The 20,568-nt window shown below is 40.3% G+C and overlaps 1 protein-coding gene across 1 annotated transcript in view; it reads left to right on the top strand.

Moving 5' to 3' along the window:
- The window catches only part of LOC139746780 (probable glutamate receptor), a 93,313-nt gene extending 77,900 nt beyond the window's left edge, over nucleotides 1-15,413 (top strand). The window contains exons 7-8 of the mRNA XM_071658322.1: nucleotides 12,952-13,101; nucleotides 14,635-15,413. The gene's annotated coding sequence lies outside the window, so the exon portion shown is untranslated. The remainder of the gene's footprint in view (nucleotides 1-12,951; nucleotides 13,102-14,634) is intronic.
- The last annotated feature ends 5,155 nt before the right edge of the window (nucleotides 15,414-20,568 follow it).

The raw sequence follows: 20,568 nt of genomic DNA, 5'->3' as shown, positions 1-20,568 counted from the left end.
CACATCCATCCTCCTGCGCACAACTCTATCCATAGCCCACGCCTCGCAACCATACAACATTGTTGGAACCACTATTCCTTCAAAAATACCCATTTTTGATTTCCGAGATAATGTTCTCGACTTCCACACATTCTTCAAGGCCCCCAGAATTTACGCCCCCTCCCCCACCCTATGATCCACTTCCGCTTCCATGGTTCCATCCGCTGCCAGATCCACTCCCAGATATCTAAAACACTTCACTTCCTCCAGTTTTTCTCCATTCAAACTCACTTCCCAATTGACTTCACCCTCAACCCTACTGTACCTAATAACCTTGCTCTTATTCACATTTACTCTTAACTTTCTTCTTCCACACACTTTACCAAACTCAGTCACCAGCTTCTGCAGTTTCTCACATGAATCAGCCACCAGCGCTGTATCACGAGCGAACAACAACTGACTCACTTCCCAAGCTCTCTCATCCCCAACAGACTTCATACTTGCCCCTCTTTCCAAAACTCTTGCATTTACCTCCCTACCAACCCCATCCATAAACAAATTAAACAACCATGGAGACATCACACACCCCTGCCGCAAACCTACATTCACTGAGAACCAATCACTTTCCTCTCTTCCTACACGTACACATGCCTTACATCCTCGATAAAAACTTTTCACTGCTTCTAACAACTTTCCTCCCACACCATATATTCTTAATACCTTCCACAGAGCATCTCTATCAACTCTATCATATGCCTTCTCCAGATCCATAAATGCTACATACAAATCCATTTGCTTTTCTAAGTATTTCTCACATACATTCTTCAAAGCAAACACCTGATCTACACATCCTCTACCACTTCTGAAACCACACTGCTCTTCCCCAATCTGATGCTCTGTACATGCCTTCACCCTCTCAATCAATACCCTCCCATATAATTTACCAGGAATACTCAACAAACTTATACCTCTGTAATTTGAGCACTCACCCTTATCCCCTTTGCCTTTGTAAAATGGCACTATGCACGCATTCCGCCAATCCTCAGGCACCTCACCATGAGTCATACATACATTAAATAACCTTACCAACCAGTCAACAATACAGTCACCCCCTTTTTTAATAAATTCCATTGCAATACCATCCAAACCTGCTGCCTTGCCGGCTTTCATCTTCCGCAAAGCTTTCACTACCTCTTCTCTTTTTACCAAATCATTTTCCCTAACCCTCTCACTTTGCACATCACCTCGACCAAAACACCCTATATCTGCCACTCTATCATCAAACACATTCAACAAACCTTCAAAATACTCACTCCATCTCCTTCTCACATCACCACTACTTGTTATCACCTCCCCATTTGCGCCCTTCACTGAAGTTCCCATTTGCTCCCTTGTCTTACGCACTTTATTTACCTCCTTCCAGAACATCTTTTTATTCTCCCTAAACTTTAATGATACTCTCTCACCCCATCTCTCATTTGCCCTTTTTTTCACCTCTTGCACCTTTCTCTTGACCTCCTGTCTCTTTCTTTTATACATCTCCAACTCAATTGCATTCTTTCCCTGAAAAAATCGTCCAAATGCCTCTCTCTTCTCTTTCACTAATACTCTTACTTCTTCATCCCACCACTCTCTACCCTTTCTAACCAACCCACCTCCCACTCTTCTCATGCCACAAGCATCTTTTGCGCAATCCATCACTGATTCCCTAAATATATCCCATTCCTCCCCCACTCCCCTTAATTCCATTCCATATATATATATATATATATATATATATGTTTTAATTCATTTTATTCATTTTGCTTTGTCGCTGTCTCCCGCGTTTGCGAGGTAGCGCAAGGAAACAGACGAAAAAAATGGCCCAACCCACCCCCATACACAATGTATACACACACACGTCCATACACGCAAATATACATACCTATACATCTCAATGTACACATATATTTGAATACACAGACACATACATATATATCCATCCACACAATTCACACTGTCTGCTCCCATTCACTCCCATCGCCACCTTGCCACACATGGAATACCTTCCCCATCCCCCCTCATGTGTGCGAGGTAGCACTAGGAAAAGACAACAAACGCCCCATTCGTTCACACTCAGGCTCTAGCTGCCACGCAATATTGCCCGAAACCACAGCTCCCTTTCCACATCCAGGCCCCACACAACTTTCCATGGATTACCCCAGACGCTTCACATGCCCTGACTCAATCCACTGACAGCACGTCAACCCCGGCATACCACAACGATCCAATTCACTCTATTCCTTGCCCTCCTTCCACCCTCCTGCATGTTCAGGCCCCGATCACTCAAATCTTTTTCACTCCATCTTTCCACCTCCAATTTGGTCTCCCACTTCTCCTCGTTCCCTCCACCTCCGACACATATATCCTCTTGATCAATCTTTCCTCACTCATTCTCTCCATATGCCCAAACCATTTCAAAACACCCTCTTCTGCTCTCTCAACCACGCTCTTTTTATTTCCACACATCTCTCTTACCCTTACATTACTTAATTGATCAAACCACCTCACACCACACATTGTCCTCAAACATCTCATTTCCAGCACATCCACCCTCCTGCGCACAACTCTATCCATAGCCCACGCCTCGCAACCATACAGCATTGTTGGAACCACTATTCCTTCAAACATACCCATTTTTGCTTTCCGAGATAATGTTCTCGACTTCCACACATTCTTCAAGGCTCCCAGGATTTCCGCCCCCTCTCCCACCCTATGATTCACTTCCACTTCCATGGTTCCATCCGTTGCCAGATCCACTCCCAGATATCTAAAACACTTTACTTCCTCCAGTTTTTCTCCATTCAAACTTACCTCCCAATTGACTTGACCCTCAACCCTACTGTACCTAATAACCTTGCTCTTATTCACATTTACTCTTAACTTTCTTCTTTCACACACTTTACCAAACTTAGTCACCAGCTTCTGCAGTTTCTCACATGAATCAGCCACCAGCGATGTATCATCAGCGAACAACAACTGACTCACTTCCCAAGCTCTCTCATCCACAACAGACTTCATACTTGCCCCTCTTTCCAAAACTCTTCCATTCACCTCCCTAACAACTCCATCCATAAACAAATTAAACAACCATGGAGACATCACACACCCCTGCCGCAAACCTACATTCACTGAGAACCAATCACTTTCCTCTCTTCCTACACGTACACATGCCTTACATCCTCGATAACAACTTTTCACTGCTTCTAACAACTTGCCTCCCACACCATATATTCTTAATACCTTCCACAGAGCATCTCTATCAACTCTATCATATGCCTTCTCCAGATCCATAAATACTACATACAAATCCATTTGCTTTTCTAAGTATTTCTCACATACATTCTTCAAAGCAAACACCTGATCCACACATCCTCTACCACTTCTGAAGCCACACTGCTCTTCCCCAATCTGATGCTCTGTACATGCCTTCACCCTCTGAATCAATACCCTCCCATATAATTTACCAGGAATACTCAACAAACTTATACATCTGTAATTTATGCAGTCCCTTTCGTCTCCTTTGCCTTTGTACAATGGCTCTATGCACGCATTCCGCCAATCCTCAGCCACCTCACCATGAGTCATACATACATTAAATAACCTTACCAACCAGTTAACAATACAGTCACCCCTTTTTTTGATAAACTCCACTGCAATACCATCCAAACCTGCTGCCTTGCCGGCTTTCATCTTCCGCAAAGCTTTTACTACCTCTTCTCTGTTTACCAAATCATTTTCCCTAACCCTCTCACTTTGCACACCACCTCGACCAAAACACCCTATATCTGCCACTCTATCCTCAAACACATTCAACAAACCTTCAAAATACTCACTCCATCTCCGTCTCACATCACCACTAATTATTATCACCTCCCCATTTGCGACCTTCACTGAAGTTCCCATTTGCTCCCTTGTCTTACGCACTTTATTTACTTCCTTCCAGAACATCTTTTTATTTTCCCTAGAATTCAATGATACGCTCTCACCCCAACTCTCATTTGCCCTTTTTTTCACCTCTTGCACCTTTCTCTTGACCTCCTGTCTCATTCTTTTATACATCTCCCACTCAATTACATTTTTCCCTGCAAAAATCGTCCAAGTGCCTCTTTCTTCTCTTTCACTAACAATCTTACTTCTTCATCCCACCACTCACTACTCTTTCTAATCACCCCACCTCCCACTCTTTTCATGCCACAAGCATCTTTGGCGCAATCCATCACTGATTCCCTAAATACATCCCATTCCTCTCCCACTCCCCTTACTTCCATTGTTCTTACCGTTTTCCATTCTATACTCAGTCTCTCCTAGTACTTCCTCACACAAGTCTCCTTCCCAAGCTCACTTACTCTCACCACCCTCTTCACCCCAACATTCACTCTTCTTTTCTGAAAACCCATACAAATCTTCACCTTAGCCTCCACAAGATAATGATCAGACATCCCTCCAGTTGCACCTCTCAGCACATTAACATCCAAAAGTCTCTCTTTATCGCGCCTGTCAATTAACACGTGATCTAATAACGCTCTCTGGCCATCTCTCCTACTTACATACGTATACTTATGCATAGCTCGCTTTTTAAACCAGGTATTCCCAATCACCAGTCCTTTCTCAGCATATAAATCTACAAACTCTTCACCATTTCCATTTACAACACTGAACACCCCATGTATACCAATTATTCCCTCAACTGCCACATTACTCACCTTTGCATTCAAATCACCCATCACTATAACCCGGTCTCGTGCATCAAAACCACTAACACACTCATTCAGCTGCTCCCAAAACACTTGCCTCTCATGATCTTTCTTCTCATGCCCAGGTGCATACGCACCAATAATCACCCATCTCTCTCCATCAACTTTCAGTTTTACCCATATTAATCTAGAATTTACTTCTTACATTCTATCACATACTCCCACAACTCCTGTTTGAGGAGTAGTGCTACTCCTTCCCTTGCTCTTGTCCTCTCACTAACCCCTGACTTTACTCCCAAGACATTTCCAAACCACTCTTCCCCTTTACCCTTGAGCTTCGTTTCACTCAGAGCCAAAACATCCAGGTTCCTTTCCTCAAACATACCACCTATCTCTCCTTTTTTCACATCTTGGTTACATCCACACACATTTAGACACCCCAGTCTGAGCCTTCGCGGAGGATGAGCACTCCCCGCGTGACTCCTTCTTCTGTTTCCCATTTTAGAAAGTTAAAAAATAAAAGGAGGGGAGGATTTCTGGCCCCCCGCTCCCGTTCCCTCTAGTCGCCTTCTACGACACGCGAGGAATGCGTGGGAAGTATTCTTTCACCCCTATCCCCAGGGATGAAATATATATATATATATATATATATATATATATATATATATATATATATATATATATATATATATATATATATATATATATATACATATATATATATATATATATAAAACTGGAGGAAGTAAAATGTTTTAGATATCTGGGAGTGGATCTGGCAGCGGATGGAACCATGGAAGCGGAAGTGAATCATATGGTGGGGTAGGGGGCGAAAATTCTGGGAGCCTTGAAGAATGTGTGGAAGTCGAGAACATTATCTCGGAGAGCAAAAATGGGTATGTTTGAAGGAATAGTGGTTCCAACAATGCTGTATGGTTGGGAGGCGTAGACTATGGATAGAGTTGTGCGCAGGAGGGTGGATGTGCTGGAAATGAGATGTTTGAGGACAATGTGTGGTGTGAGGTGGTTTGATCAAGTAAGTAATGTAAGGGTAAGAGAGATGTGTGTAAATAAAAAGAGCGTGGTTGAGAGAGCAGAAGAGGGTGTTTTGAAATGGTTTGGGCACAGAGAGAGAATGAGTGAGGAAAGATTGTCCAAGAAGATATATGTGTCGGAGGTGGAGGGAACGAGAAGTGGGAGACCAAATTGGAGGTGGAAAGATGAAGTGAAAAATATTTTGAGTGATCGGGGCCTGAACATGCAGGAGGGTGAAAGGCGGGCAAGGAATAGAGTGAATTGGATCGATGTGGTATACCGGGGTTGACGTGCTGTCAGTGGATTGAATCAGGGCATGTGAAGCATCTGGGGGAAACCATGGAAAGCTGTGTGGGGCCTGGATGTGGAAAGGGAGCTGTGGTTTCGGGCATTATTGCATGACAGCTAGAGACTGAGTGTGAACGAATGAGGCCTTTGTTGTCCTTTCCTAGCGCTACCCCGCACACATGAGGGGGATGGTATTCCTTGTGTGGCGAGGTGGCGATGGAATGAATAAAGGCAGACTGTGTGAATTGTGTGCATTGGTATATATGTATGTGTCTGTGTGTGTATATATATGTGTACATTGAGATGTATAGGTATGTATATTTGCGTGTTAGGACGTTTGTGTATATATACATGTGTATGGGGGTGGGTTTGGCCATTTCTTTCGTCTGTTTCCTTGCGCTACCTCGCAAACGCGGGAGACAGCGACAAGCAAAATGAATAATAAATAAATAAGTATATATATATATATATATATATATATATATATATATATATATATATATATATATATATATATATATATATATACCTGGAATACCTGGTATAAAAAAGAGAGGTATACATAAGTATACGAATGTAGGTAGGGGAGTTGGCCAGAGAGCGTTATTGGATTACTTGTTAATTGATAGGCGTGTGAAAGAGAGACTTTTGGATATTAATGTGTTGAGATGTGCAACTGGAGGGATGTCTGATAATAATCTTGTAGAGGCGAAGGTGAAGATTTGTAGAGGTTATCAGAAATGAAGAGAGAATGTTGGTGTGAAGAGAGGTGTGAAAGTATGTGAGCCTGGAGAAGGAGACTTGTGTGAGGAAGTACCAGGAGAGATTGAGAGCAGAATAGAAAAAGGTGAGAGCAAAGGACGTAGAAGATTTGGGGAGTAATGGGATGTATTTAGGGAAACAGTGATTGCTTGTGCAAAAGATGCTTGTGGCAGGAGAAACATGGGAGGTGGGCAGATTTATAAGGGTAGTGAATGGTGGGATGAAGAAGTAAGAATATTAGTGAAAGAGAAGAGGAAGGCGTCTGAACAATTTTGGCAAGGAAATGGTGCAAATGACTGGGGAATATATAAAATAAAGAAGCAGGAGGTCAAGAAAAAGGTGCAAGAGGTTGAATGAGGGTAAATGACCGTTGGGGCGAGAGAGTATCATTAATTTTAGGGAGACTATAAAGAGGTTTTAGAAGGAGGTAAATAAAGTTCGTAAGACAAGAGAACAAATGGAAACATCTGTGAAGGGGGATAATGGGGAGGTAATAACAAGTAGGTTGATGTGAGAAGGAGATGGAGTGAGTATTTTGAAATTTTGTTGAATGTCTTAGATGATAGAGTGGCAGATATAGTGTGTTTTGGTCGATTTGGTGTGCAAAGTGAGAGGGTCAGGGAGAATGATGTGGTAAACAGAAAATAGGTAGCGAAAGCTTTGCCGAAGATGAAAGCCGGGAAGGCGATGGGTTTGGATGGTATTGCCGTGGAATTTATTAAAAGAGGGGTGACTGTGTTGTTGACTGGTTGGTGTCGATATTCAGTGTATGTATTACTGATAGCGAAGTGCCTGAGGAGTGGTGGAATGCATGCATAGTGCTATTGCACAGAAGGAAAGGGGATAAAGGTGAGTGCTCAAATTACAGAGGTATAAATCTGTTGAGTATTCCTGGGAAATTACATGGGAGGGTATTGACTGAGAGGGTGAGGGCATGTACAGAACATCAGAATGTGGAAGAGCAGTGTGTTTTCAGAAGTGGTAGAGGATGTATGGATCAGGTATTTGCTTTAAAGAATGTGTGTGAGAAATACTTAGAAAAGCCAATGGATTTGTATGTAGCATTTTTGGATCTGGAGAAGGCATATGATAGAGTTGATAAAGATCCTCTGTGGAAGGTATTTAGAGTATGTGGTGTGGGAGGGAAGTTGCTAGGAGCAGTGAAAAGTTTTTATCGAGGATGTAAGGTATGTTTACGAGTAGGAAGAGAGGAAAGTGATTGGTTCTCAGTGAATGTCAGTTTGTGACAGGGGTGTGTGATGTCTCCATGGTTGTTTAATTTGTTTATGAATGGGGTTGTTAGGGAGGTGAAAGAGAGTGTTTTGGAAAGAGGGGCAAGTATGCAGTCTGTTGTCGATGAGAGGGTTTGGGAAGTGAGCAAGTTGCTGTTCGCTGATGATACAGCGCTGGTGTCTGATTCGGGTGAGAAACTGCTGAAGCGGGTGATTGAGTTGGTAAAGTTTGTGAAAGAAGAATGCTGAGAGTAAATGTGAATAAGAACAAGTCAATTGGGAGGTAAGTTTGAATGGAGAGAAACTGAAGGAAGTGAAGTGTTTTAGATATCTAGGAGTGGATTTGGTAGCGGATGGAACCATAGAAGCGGAAGAGAGTCACAGGGTGGGGGAGGGGGCGAAAGCTCTGGGAACGTTAAAAAATGTGTGGAAGGCGAGAACATTATCTCAGAAAGTAAAATGGGTAAGTTTGAAGGAATAATGGTTCCAACAATGTTATATGGTTGCGAGGCGTGGGCTACAGATAGGGTAGTGTGAAGGAGGGTGAATGTGTTGGAAATGAGATGTTTGAAGACATTATGTGGTGTGATGTGGTTTGATCAAGTAAGTAGTGAAAGGGTAAGAGAGATGTGTGGTACTAAAAAGAGTGTGACTGAGAGAGCAGGGCAGGGTGTATTGAAATGGTTTGGTCACATGAAGAGAATGAGTGAAGAAAGATTGACAAAGAGGATATATGTGTCGGGGTGGAGGGAACGAGAAGTGGGAGACCACATTGGAGGTGGAAGGATGGAGTGAAAAAGATTTTGAGTGATTGGGGCCTGAACATGCAGGAGGGTGAAAGGCGTGCAATGAATAGAGTGAATTGGAACAATGTGGTATACCGGAGTCGACGTGCTGTCAGTGGATTGAACTATGTGATTTAAAGCGTCTGGGGTAAAACATGTTAAGTTTTGTAAGGCTTGGATGTAGAAAGGGAGCCGTAGTTTCATTGTATTGCACATGACAGCTAGAGACAGTGTGAACCAATGTGGCCTCTGTTGTCTTTTCCTTCTGCTACCTAGCGCCCTGCGCTAGGAAATCTCTCCTGGGCATAGACGGTTCGCAATTGACCAATTCTTAGAAACTCTCTAGGAAGTTGTTCTACCGTCGGTGTGAGCATACGCGTTTCTCTACCTAGAAAGATTCATCTTAATGCACGACCGATCTCCCATTCACACGGCTCTAGTAGCACAACGCTAGTTTGCTGAACATCAAGACATCCAACTATTAGACTGACTAAATAAAGCCTGTGATTGCAATCCCTCTGAGAATTTATGGGCAAACATAGTGAATACGTGGGAACCTGGTGGAGAGAGAACTTCAGAAACCTTGCTACAGCACACAAATCAGTAGTGGGAAGTATTTAGGAGAAAGCTAGATATAGTCAGACGACTGGTATAATCAATGCCAAAACGCTTGTAGACTGTGATTGACTATGAAGGAGGATGGACAGACGATTGATATGTTAGTGTGTGTTTGTAGTTGGATATTTAATGCTGCTACATGTTACTAATGTGTCACTGTGATCTGATCTACGTATTAATAGTATCTTATGATATATGATATTAATAACTTACTGCTGTGTGTCCACAATAGTTTGTATGTAGTGATATGGTAAACAACTTTGCATTCGTTTCCTTCATCCCATAATACAGGTTTTCCAACTATAAGTATTGCCATACTGTATTGTATGAATTACATACAATACTTTATTACTTAACTTTCATTAAGGACGTATTAAGTCTCCTTCATATAAAGTCACCTTACCGCCTAACTTAAAAATGAAGGTGTTTTGACGTCAGTAAATACACCATGATAGTCACAAGCAACTACCTGACCATGTAGTTAGCTTTAGAGGAATTAGTCTACATCCTATTTTGAGTTTATTTGTTATGACACTGTAATATGTGTGACTTGCGTGGTGTAATACTAGCACATCATAACACATAGTGACAAACGTCATACATCTATTGCCTACTGATCATCCCGACATTCAACTAGCCTGTTATTAGGGAGGAGTTGCCACTTTATAATTTTGACTATGCATTACGTTATACATATGTTGGTTGAATCGTCGGTCACTGGTTTCAGGACTATGGTGTTACATCCATGTGGTAGTTTGTATCTTTTATATATTTACTGCTGTTTAATTTCATCCTTCTGAGCATGTATTGCGAGGGTGGTTGCATTTTGTTTAGGGCTATTACCGGCGTAAAACCTGACAGCATTTTTCTCATTACCTCTCTCGCCTTTCTCCCTCTCGTGTCTTCCCCACTGTCTGTAATCACTCTGTTTCATATACATTTATTTCATGAAAATTGTGTTGACTGCTTATCTGTGACACCTACAGATTTCAAGAACTGCTATGTCATTACGACCAGCTATCGCTATATCAACTATACCCAGTACAGATCTGTTCCCACCCTCGTCACAACGTCATGTCTCGTCTTCCTCACCTGGCCCCACCTCAGATCGCCTGCCTCCTCCTGTTATACATAGCTAAACAAATACCCTGTCACGTAACCAGCGTTGCCTATCTATTATTTGTTTAAAAACAGGGAATTGATATGCAATATAGGGATGAATACAGGTTTTACTTCATATAGCGTCCGGCTATAGCTAGCTAGTAGATTGATAATTTTTTATGCGAGAGTTTCACACACATCACGAGCTGTCACACTGTATAGTCCGCTATTCTTGTAGTTGTTTGTCTGATATTTTTTTGTAAAACATTACACCTGTGCTTCAATATATTCGATGTGTCAGTATCACGCACGCTTCTTATAGGGGTTCCTAATTGATTACCTGAATGTTGACAAAGTCGTAACTGTAGTGTTGCCTGTGAATGAAAACTACGATTACTAATTGTTTACAACGTGTACCCGATGCCAGGTTTCACCAACGATGTCGAGGGAATTTTGGCCGGAGGTGTACATATGCCATACATAAAAGGAAGTTGTACAGAGTAAGTGTTATATATATATATATATATATATATATATATATATATATATATATATATATATATATATATATATATATATATATATATATATACATATATATATGAATGGAGGCAGACAGTGTGAATTGTGTGCATGGGTATATATATATGTGTCTGTGTATGTATATATATGTGTACATTGAGATGTATAGGTATGTATATTTGCGCGTGTGGACGTGTGTGTGTATACATTGTGTATGGGGGTGGGATGGGCCATTTCTTTCGTCTGTTTCCTTGCGCTACCTCGCAAACGCGGGAGACAGCGACAAAGCAAAATAATGAAAAGAAAAATAATATATATATATATATATATATATATATATATATATATATATATATATATATATATATATATATGGGGTTGTTAGGGAGGTAAATGCAAGAGTCTTGGAAAGAGGGGCAAGTATGAAGACTGTTGGGGATGAGAGAGCTTGGGAAGTGAGTCAGTTGTTGTTCGCTGATGATACAGCGCTGGTGGCGGATTCATGTGAGAAACTGCAGAAGCTGGTGACGGAGTTTGGTAAAGTGTGTGGAAGAAGAAAGTTAAGAGTAAATGTGAATAAGAGCAAGGTTATTAGGTACAGTAGGGTTGAGGGTCAAGTCAATTGGGAGGTGAGTTTGAATGGAGAAAAACTGGAGGAAGTGAAGTGTTTTAGATATCTGGGAGTGGATCTGTCAGCGGATGGAACCATGGAAGCGGAAGTGGATCATAGGGTGGGGGAGGGGGCGAAAATTTTGGGATTGTTTTGATGCGAATTTCCACGACATCAAAGGGTTGTCAAGGTATAGTCCACTATTTTGTAGTTGGTTTGTCTGATCAGTTTTTTTGTAAACATTACACTGTGCTGCAATATATCGATGTGTCAGTGTCACGCACGTTTTATAGGGTCAATGTGTTACTGATGTTGACAAAGTACGTAAGGTAGTGTGATGTGATGAAAATACATACAATGTTTACAACGTGTACGAGCGGTTTCACCAAGCATGTGAGGGATTTTGAGGGTTGGTGTACATGAGTAGCATAGTGAAAGGAAGTTGTACAGAGTAAGTGTATATATATTATTAAGTATGATATATATATATAGTAGACATAATTGAGTGATAAATGATATAATAGATTTTTATATGCTAACATTAATTGAAGGAGGCAGAACAGGTGAATTGTGGCATGTGGTATATATATATGTGTCTGTGTATGATAATTGAGTGTACATTGAGATGTATAGGTATGTATATTTGCGTGTGTGGACGTGTGTTGTAACATGTGTATGGGGGGGGTGGGCCATTTCTTTCGTCTGTTTCCTTGCGCTACCTCGCAAACGCGGGAGACAGCGACAAGCAAAAATGAAAAGAAAAAAAAATATATATATATATATATATATATATATATATATACCATGGGCAACGCTAAGTATCCATATCATCGACCAACCCCTTACGGTGGGTGTGAACAGCTGGGTTGACTGTGAAGCGACTGCTTCAACCGAAATTGGTACCTATTCGTTCGACCCTGGGCGTGCCTTGAATGGGTCACGGTCAGGAAGGCTAACCTTTAGCTGTTCGTAATATTTCAAAAAGTATGGTGCCAAAGATTGTATCTTGGATCTGAAAACTGTCATAGTGATGAGAATAATCAACTAATCGAATAAATGTTTGGTTCATCTGGGTGAGGATATTTACCGTTAAGAATGTATAGTATCCAATTGTTTCAGTTCAGAATATTACGGAACTACAAGATCACCAGATCACGCTCACATAAGATGTGTGGAAGTGTAAATTGAAACTTACAATTTACTTGTCGTTATCTCTCATTTTACGTTTGTCTATGTTCATTTTGTTTCTAATGCTTCTATTTCTCCTTACTCATGTGTTGCAGGAGCACTACCAGACGTACAACGTGGCCCTGGGCTTACAGCGTCATTCTCCGCTTAAGAGCAAGTTGAGCCAGCTTATGGGCTGGATAGAACAGAGCGGCCTTGTGAGCAAGTTCTTCTTTGACTCCCTCCGACTGGACGCGTCGCTCCGGGTGAGACGCTGTACAACATAAAGAAGGAAAACAAGAATAAATGCTGATGTAACTTATTTACATATATTTATATATATGGAAAGATGGAGTGAAAAAGATTCTGTGTGATCGGGGCCTGAACATGCAGGAGGGTGAAAGGAGGGCAAGGAATAGAGTGAATTGGAGCGATGTGGTATACCGGGATTGACGTGCTGTCAGTGGATTGAATCAGGGCATGTGAAGCGTCTGGGGTAAACCATGGAAAGCTGTGTAGGTATGTATATTTGCCTGTGTGGACGTATGTATATACATGTGTATGGGGGTGGGTTGGGCCATTTCTTTCGTCTGTTTCCTTGCGCTACCTCGCAAACGCGGGAGACAGCGACAAAGCAAAAAAAAAAAAAAAAAGTAACTTATTTACAGTAAATGTATTCCCATAACCCTTATTCCGTTCAGTGTAGGATCCAAATACGCATGCAGAGTCACGATTATTTTCTGCACTCCTTTCCCTTACTGATTTTTACTGGCGTTTAACTACAATGTATTTTCTATACCAGGTCAGTAATAATAATAATGATAATAATAATAATAATAATAATAATGATAATAATGATAATGATATTATCAATATTGTTACTACTATTATTATTAATGTTATCATTATTAATGTAATTATAATAATGATAATAATAATAATAATGATAATGATAATTATAATAGTAATAATAATAATAATAATAATAATAATAATAATAATAATAATAATAATAATAATAATAATAATAATAATATAAATAATAATAATAATGATAATAATAATTATGCTTCGAGATGAAAATTTGGATGTAGAGCTAAATGAAGTTGAAAAAACTGCATGGTTAAGAGTTTGCAAAGAGTTTTTTAAGAATCACAGATCAGAAAACCACTAAGATGTTGTTAAAGATCTATTAACTTTCTATAAAGCTCTGGGGTGCAATATTAGTCTAAAGATTCACTTTTTCGACGCGCGCTTAGACTTTTTCCCGGAAAATCTTGGGGCAGTTAGTGATGAGCACAGCGAAAGATTTCACCAGGACATTTTGGACATGGAAAGTGTAGCCCCTCTATATTGGCAGATTACTACTAGACGCTAAGGAGGGATGTTTTTGAGGCCTTTTAGTACTTTCTACGTTGAATTCGAATCTGTTTTTAGAATTTTTCTATCAAGCATGATTTTTAAGTGACAGAGATATCAAATTTTGCAATAAGTGTATATCATTCATTCATTAATAAGGCTGGAATTGCACTTAAAATACTTATCTCTGAAATGTAAAAGTGTACAATTTTTGGCTAAATTTAGATACATTTCATCTCCTGAGTGATATCATTTAAGTCTCCTTCACCATATGTAATAATTAAAAGTATTCATCTTTAGGTCTCTCCTCTTCACGAACAGCCTCGACTGGACCCATTACTCTGTTGCTGTTTGAACTCCTTTGTAATCCTTTGTAAACAGTCAAATCCAGTGTAAAATATTGCTTTAGTATGTTCAAATAATGCATGTCTTTTCCTCAGAAGGATGGTGGTGGCGACGACATTGTGAGTGGCCTGGAAGACGTAGCTGAGGCCGACGGTGTCATTTCCCTCAGCATTGACCACATGCAAGGCCTCTTCTTGATCACTAGCCTTGGATGGTTCTGCTCTATTCTCTCCTTTACACTAGAGAGAACTATTTTATCATATTGATTGTTAAAATATGATTGTTGACATACCGTTAACTGAAACTGACGAGGACACCAATTTAACAGACTTAGTGCGACACACACACACATAAAACTGAAATTCCTCAACTGTTCAAGATGACCAGATATATTCTTCTGGAATAGAAGCACCCTTCCCCATCTCTCTGAATTGAAGCAAATTTCAATTCCTTTATACACACAAATGACTCCCCTTAAGAACAATTACATATGAAACTGACATCTGCATGTTTCTCTGCTTATGCATCAAAGTTACAGATAGTGTGTAGCACTCATTCTCCAGAGTTGGTACCGTCTTTCATATGTAATTCTGTCTACCCTCTAACGGCGATTTCCATATTCAATTCTGTATGTTTTGTTATACGTGTTCACAATAACTTTGCCCCCTTCAAACAAACTCATCAAAATCTAAAAAGATGAATAAGTGATAATCAGTAAAAAGTGATCATTCTAACCAACATATTTCAGTGTGATTCCCTGTTTACCAACACCCAGGAAAGTGTTTTTCTACCTTCGTCATCTCTCTCCATTGTATGCAAAATAATGTCAGTGTATTAACTTGTAATAAAGAAGATTCATTCACAATGCTTGAGACTTAAGACATCTATTTTCATTTCAGCCTTTTAATGTAATCTCTGCCCCAGTTGGATATGGCCTTACCACTTCATTTTTTCAAAAAATTTAAGGAGATTGAATTTTGATTAGAACAAAAGTAAAGCAATTAGGTTTAGCAGTGAAGAGAAGCAAGTTTATTTGAGTCTGAGTTTGCATGGAATGCAGCAGATGGAACTATTGAAGCTAAATCACTGAATAAGAGGATGACTGAGGAAGCAAAGGTTCTGGGTGCGTTGAGGAGTATGTAGGAAGAAAGGTCTTTGTTTCTCACAGCAAAGTGTCGATGATGAAGCAGTTCCGACGGTGCTGTGTGGATGCGAAGCCTTTGCCGTAACGAGCAAGATATAAAGAGGTGGATGTGTTGAAAATTAAATACTTTTAGACATACCGTGGTGTGTGGAGGGTTCACTGAATACCAAACAACTAGGTGAGAGACAAGTGGTTGAGAGTGTAGGAGACGGTTTACTAAAATGGTGTGGACACATGGGGAGAATGAAAGTGGTGGGAACGACGAAGACAATTTCTGTGTCAGAAACGACATGTTGGAAGGGAATACCGACCACATGATGGAAGGATGGAAATAAGAATGCTTTGGTTTATTGGGATCATAGCATGCCGGGGGGTGAAAGGCGCACACGGGAGCGAACGAAATAAACCAATATGATACACAGGGGACGATGTGCTCTTAATGACAATGGGAAACTAGGGTTTATTATACTTGACAGCTAGAGACTGAAAATGAAAATATGCATACATACTTTGTCAGTTCCTCGAACTGAAGGAAAATGAAAAGATATTTGAAAGAGAGAGAGAGAGAGAGAGAGAGAGAGAGAGAGAGAGAGAGAGAGAGAGAGAGAGAGAGAGAGAGAGAGAGAGAGAGAGAGAGAGAGAGAGAGAGAGAATACAGCAAATTTAAATATCAAAGAAACTATTTTAAAATTCACGCATATATATTTTTTTTTTTTTTTTTTTTTTTTTTTTTTTTATACTTTGTCGCTGTCTCCCGCGTTTGCGAGGTAGCGCAAGGAAACAGACGAAAGAAATGGCCCAACCCCCCCCCCATACACATGTACATACACACGTCCACACACGCAAATATACATACCTACACAGCTTTCCATGGTTTACCCCAGACGCTTCACATGCCTTGATTCAATCCACTGACAGCACGTCAAACCCTGTATACCACATCGCTCCAATTCACTCTATTCCTTGCCCTCCTTTCACCCTCCTGCATGTTCAGGCCCCGATCACACAAAATCTTTTTCACTCCATCTTTCCACCTCCAATTTGGTCTCCCTCTTCTCCTCGTTCCCTCCACCTCCGACACATATATCCTCTTGGTCAATCTTTCCTCACTCATTCTCTCCATGTGCCCAAACCATTTCAAAACACCCTCTTCTGCTCTCTCAACCACGCTCTTTTTATTTCCACACATCTCTCTTACCCTTACGTTACTTACTCGATCAAACCACCTCACACCACACATTGTCCTCAAACATCTCATTTCCAGCACATACAAACCTCCAACAGCCAGGATTGAACCCGGGACTCCTGTGCAAGAGGCAGGATTGCTAACCGCTAGGCTATGAGCCTGGCTTATAGGGAACAACTATTCGAATACTAAGTACTTGAATACCCTTCGTCTCACATTGGTGAGCAACGGAGTCTATACCGGTTATTTTCCAACAGGCGCACATAGCCAGCAAATAGCATTTTACCGGACCTAACTGTACAACGCGGAGGTATATGAATACGAATAAAGTGCATATGACCGTGCTCCTTCATAGAACCTAAAAGCCTTCAACAGCCAGGATTAAACCCCGGACACCTGTGCAAGAGGCAGGAACGCTAACCGCTAGAATATGGGCATGGCTAATAGCGCGAAGTAGCGCTAGGAAAAGACAACAAAGGCCACATTCCTTCACACTCAGTCTCTAGCTGTCATGTATAATGAACTGAAACCACAGCTCCCTTTCCACATCCAGGCCCCACAGAACTTTCCATGGTTTACCCCAGACACTTCACACGCCCTGGTTCAATCCATTGACAGCAGTCGACCCCGGTATACCACATCGTTCTAATGCACTCTATTCCTTGCACGCCTTTCACCCTCCTGCATGTTCATGCCAAGATCACTCAAAATCTTTTTCACTCCATCTTTCCACCTCCAATTTGGACTCCCACTTCTCCCCGTTCCCTCCACCTCTGACACATATATCCTCTTGGTCAATCTTTATTCACTCATTCTTTCCATGTGATCCTCTTCTGCTCTCTCAACCACACTCTTTTTATTTCCACACATCTCTCTTATCCTATTATTACTTACCACCTCACACCACATATTGTCCTCAAACATCTCTTATCCAGCACATCCACCATCCTCCACACAACTCTATCTATAGCCAACGCCTCGCAACCATATAACATTGTTGGAAACACTATTCCTTCAAACATACCCTTTTTTGCTTTCGGAGATAATGTTCTCGACTTCCACACATTCTTCAACGCTCCTAGAACATTCGCCCCATCCCCCACCCTATAAATCACTTCCGCTTCCATGGTTCCATCCGCTACCAAATCCTAACCAGACATCTAAAACATTTCACTTCCTCCATTTTTCTCCATTCAAACTTACCTTCCAATTCACTTGTCCCTCAACCCTATTGTACCTAATAACCTTGCTCTTATTCACATTTACTCTTACCTTTCTTCTTTCACACACTTTACCAAACTCAGTCAACAGCTTCTGCAAACTCTCACACGAATCAGTAACTAGCGCTGTATCATCAGCGAACAACAACTGACTAACTTCCCAAGCTCTCTCATCCACAAAAGACTGCATATTTTCCCCTCTTTCCAAAACTGTTGCATTCACTTCCCTAACAACTCCATCCATAAACAAATTAAACAACCATGGAGACATCATACACCCTAGCCGTAAACCAACATTCACTGAGAACTAATCACTTTCATCTCTTCCTACACGTACACATGCCTTACATCCTCGATAAAAACATTTCACTGCTTCTAAAAACTTGCCCTCCACACCATATATTCTTAATACCTTCCACAGAGCATCTCTATCAACTCTATCATATGCCTTCTCCAGATCCATAAACGCTACACACATATTCATTTGCTTTCTTAGGTATTTCTCACATACATTCTTGAAAGCAATCACCTGATCCACACATCCTCTACCACTTCTGAAGCCACACAGTTCCACCCCAATCTAATGCTCTGTACATATATTCACCCTCTCAATCAATACCCTCGCATATAATTTCCCAGGAATACTCAACAAACTTATACCTCTGTAAATTGAGAACTTACTTTCATCCCCTTTGCCTTTGTACAATAGCACTGTGCAAGCATTCCGCCAATCCCTAGGCACCTCACCATAAGTCATACATTCATTAAATATCCTTACCAACCAGTCAACAATACAGTCACCCCCTTTTCTAATAAATTCCACTTCAATACCATCCAAACCCGCTGCCTTGCCGGCTTTCATCTTCCACAAAGCTTTTACTACCTCTTCTCTGTTTACCAAATCATTCTCCCCAACCCTCTAAGTTTGCACACCACCTCGACCAAAATACCCTATATCTGCCACTCTATCATCAAACACATTCAACAAATTTTCAAAATACTCAATCCACCTCCTTCTCACATCACCACTACTTGTTATCACCTCCCCATTAGCCACCTTCATTAAAGTTCCCATTTGCTCCCTTGTCTTACGCAATTTATTTACCTCCTTCCAAAACATCTTTTTATTCTCCCTAAAATCTATTGATACTCTCTCACCCCAACTCCAATTTGCCTTCTTTTTCACTACTTGCACCTTTCTCTTGACCTCTTCCCTCTTTCTTTAATACATCTCCCAGTCATTTGCATTATTTCCCTGAAAAGATCGTCCAAATGCCTCTCTCTTCTCTTTCAATAAAAATCTTAGCTCTTCATCCCATCATTCACTACCCTTTCTAATCTGCCCACCTCCCACGCTTCTCATGCAACAAGCATCTTTTGCGCAAGCCATTACTGTTTCCCTAAATGCATCCCATTCGTTCCCCACTCCCCTTACGTTCTTTGTTCTCACCATTTTCCATTCTATGCTCAGTCTCTCCTGGTACTTCCTCACATAAGTCTCCTCCCCAAGTTCACTTACTCTCACCACTCTCTTAACCCCAACATTCTTTCTTCTTTTCTGAAAACCTCTACAAATCTTCACCTTCGCCTCCACAAGATAATGGTCAAACATCCTTCTAGTTGCATATCTCAGCACATCAACATCCAAAAGTGTCTCTTTCGCGCGCCTCTCAATTAACACGTAATCCAATAACGCTCTCTGGCCATCTCTCCTACTTACATACGTACACTTATGTACATATCTCTTTTAAACCAAATATTCCCAATCACAAGTCCTTTTTAAGCACATATATCTAGAAGCTCTTCACCATTTCCATTTATAACGCTGAACACCCCATATATATATATATACATATATATATGTATACATATATATATATATATATATATATATATATATATATATATATATATATATATATATATATATATATATATATATATATGTATATATACATATATATATATATATATATATATATATATATATATATATATATATATATATATATATATATATATATATATATATATATATATATATATATATATATATATATATATATATATATATATATGTATATATACATATATATATATATATATATATATATATATATATATATATATATATATATATATATATATATATATATATTTTTTTTTTTTCTTTCTTTTTTTGTCGCTGTGTCCCGCGTTTGCGAGGTAGCGCAAGGAAACAGACGAAAGAAATGGCCCAACCCACCCCCATACACATATATATACATACGTCCACACACGCAAATATACATATCTACACAGCTTTCCAGACGCTTCACATGCCCCGATTCAATCCACTGACAGCACGTCAACCCCGGTATACCACATCGCTCCAATTCACTCTATTCCTTGCCCTCCTTTCACCCTCCTGCATGTTCAGGCCCCGATCACACAAAATCTTTTTCACTTCATCTTTCTCTCCATATATATATATATGATC

Source organism: Panulirus ornatus, chromosome 5 (genome assembly GCF_036320965.1).
Source record: "Panulirus ornatus isolate Po-2019 chromosome 5, ASM3632096v1, whole genome shotgun sequence".
NCBI classification, from domain to species: Eukaryota; Metazoa; Arthropoda; class Malacostraca; order Decapoda; family Palinuridae; genus Panulirus; species Panulirus ornatus.
This window is presented reverse-complemented; position numbering and strand designations above follow the sequence as displayed.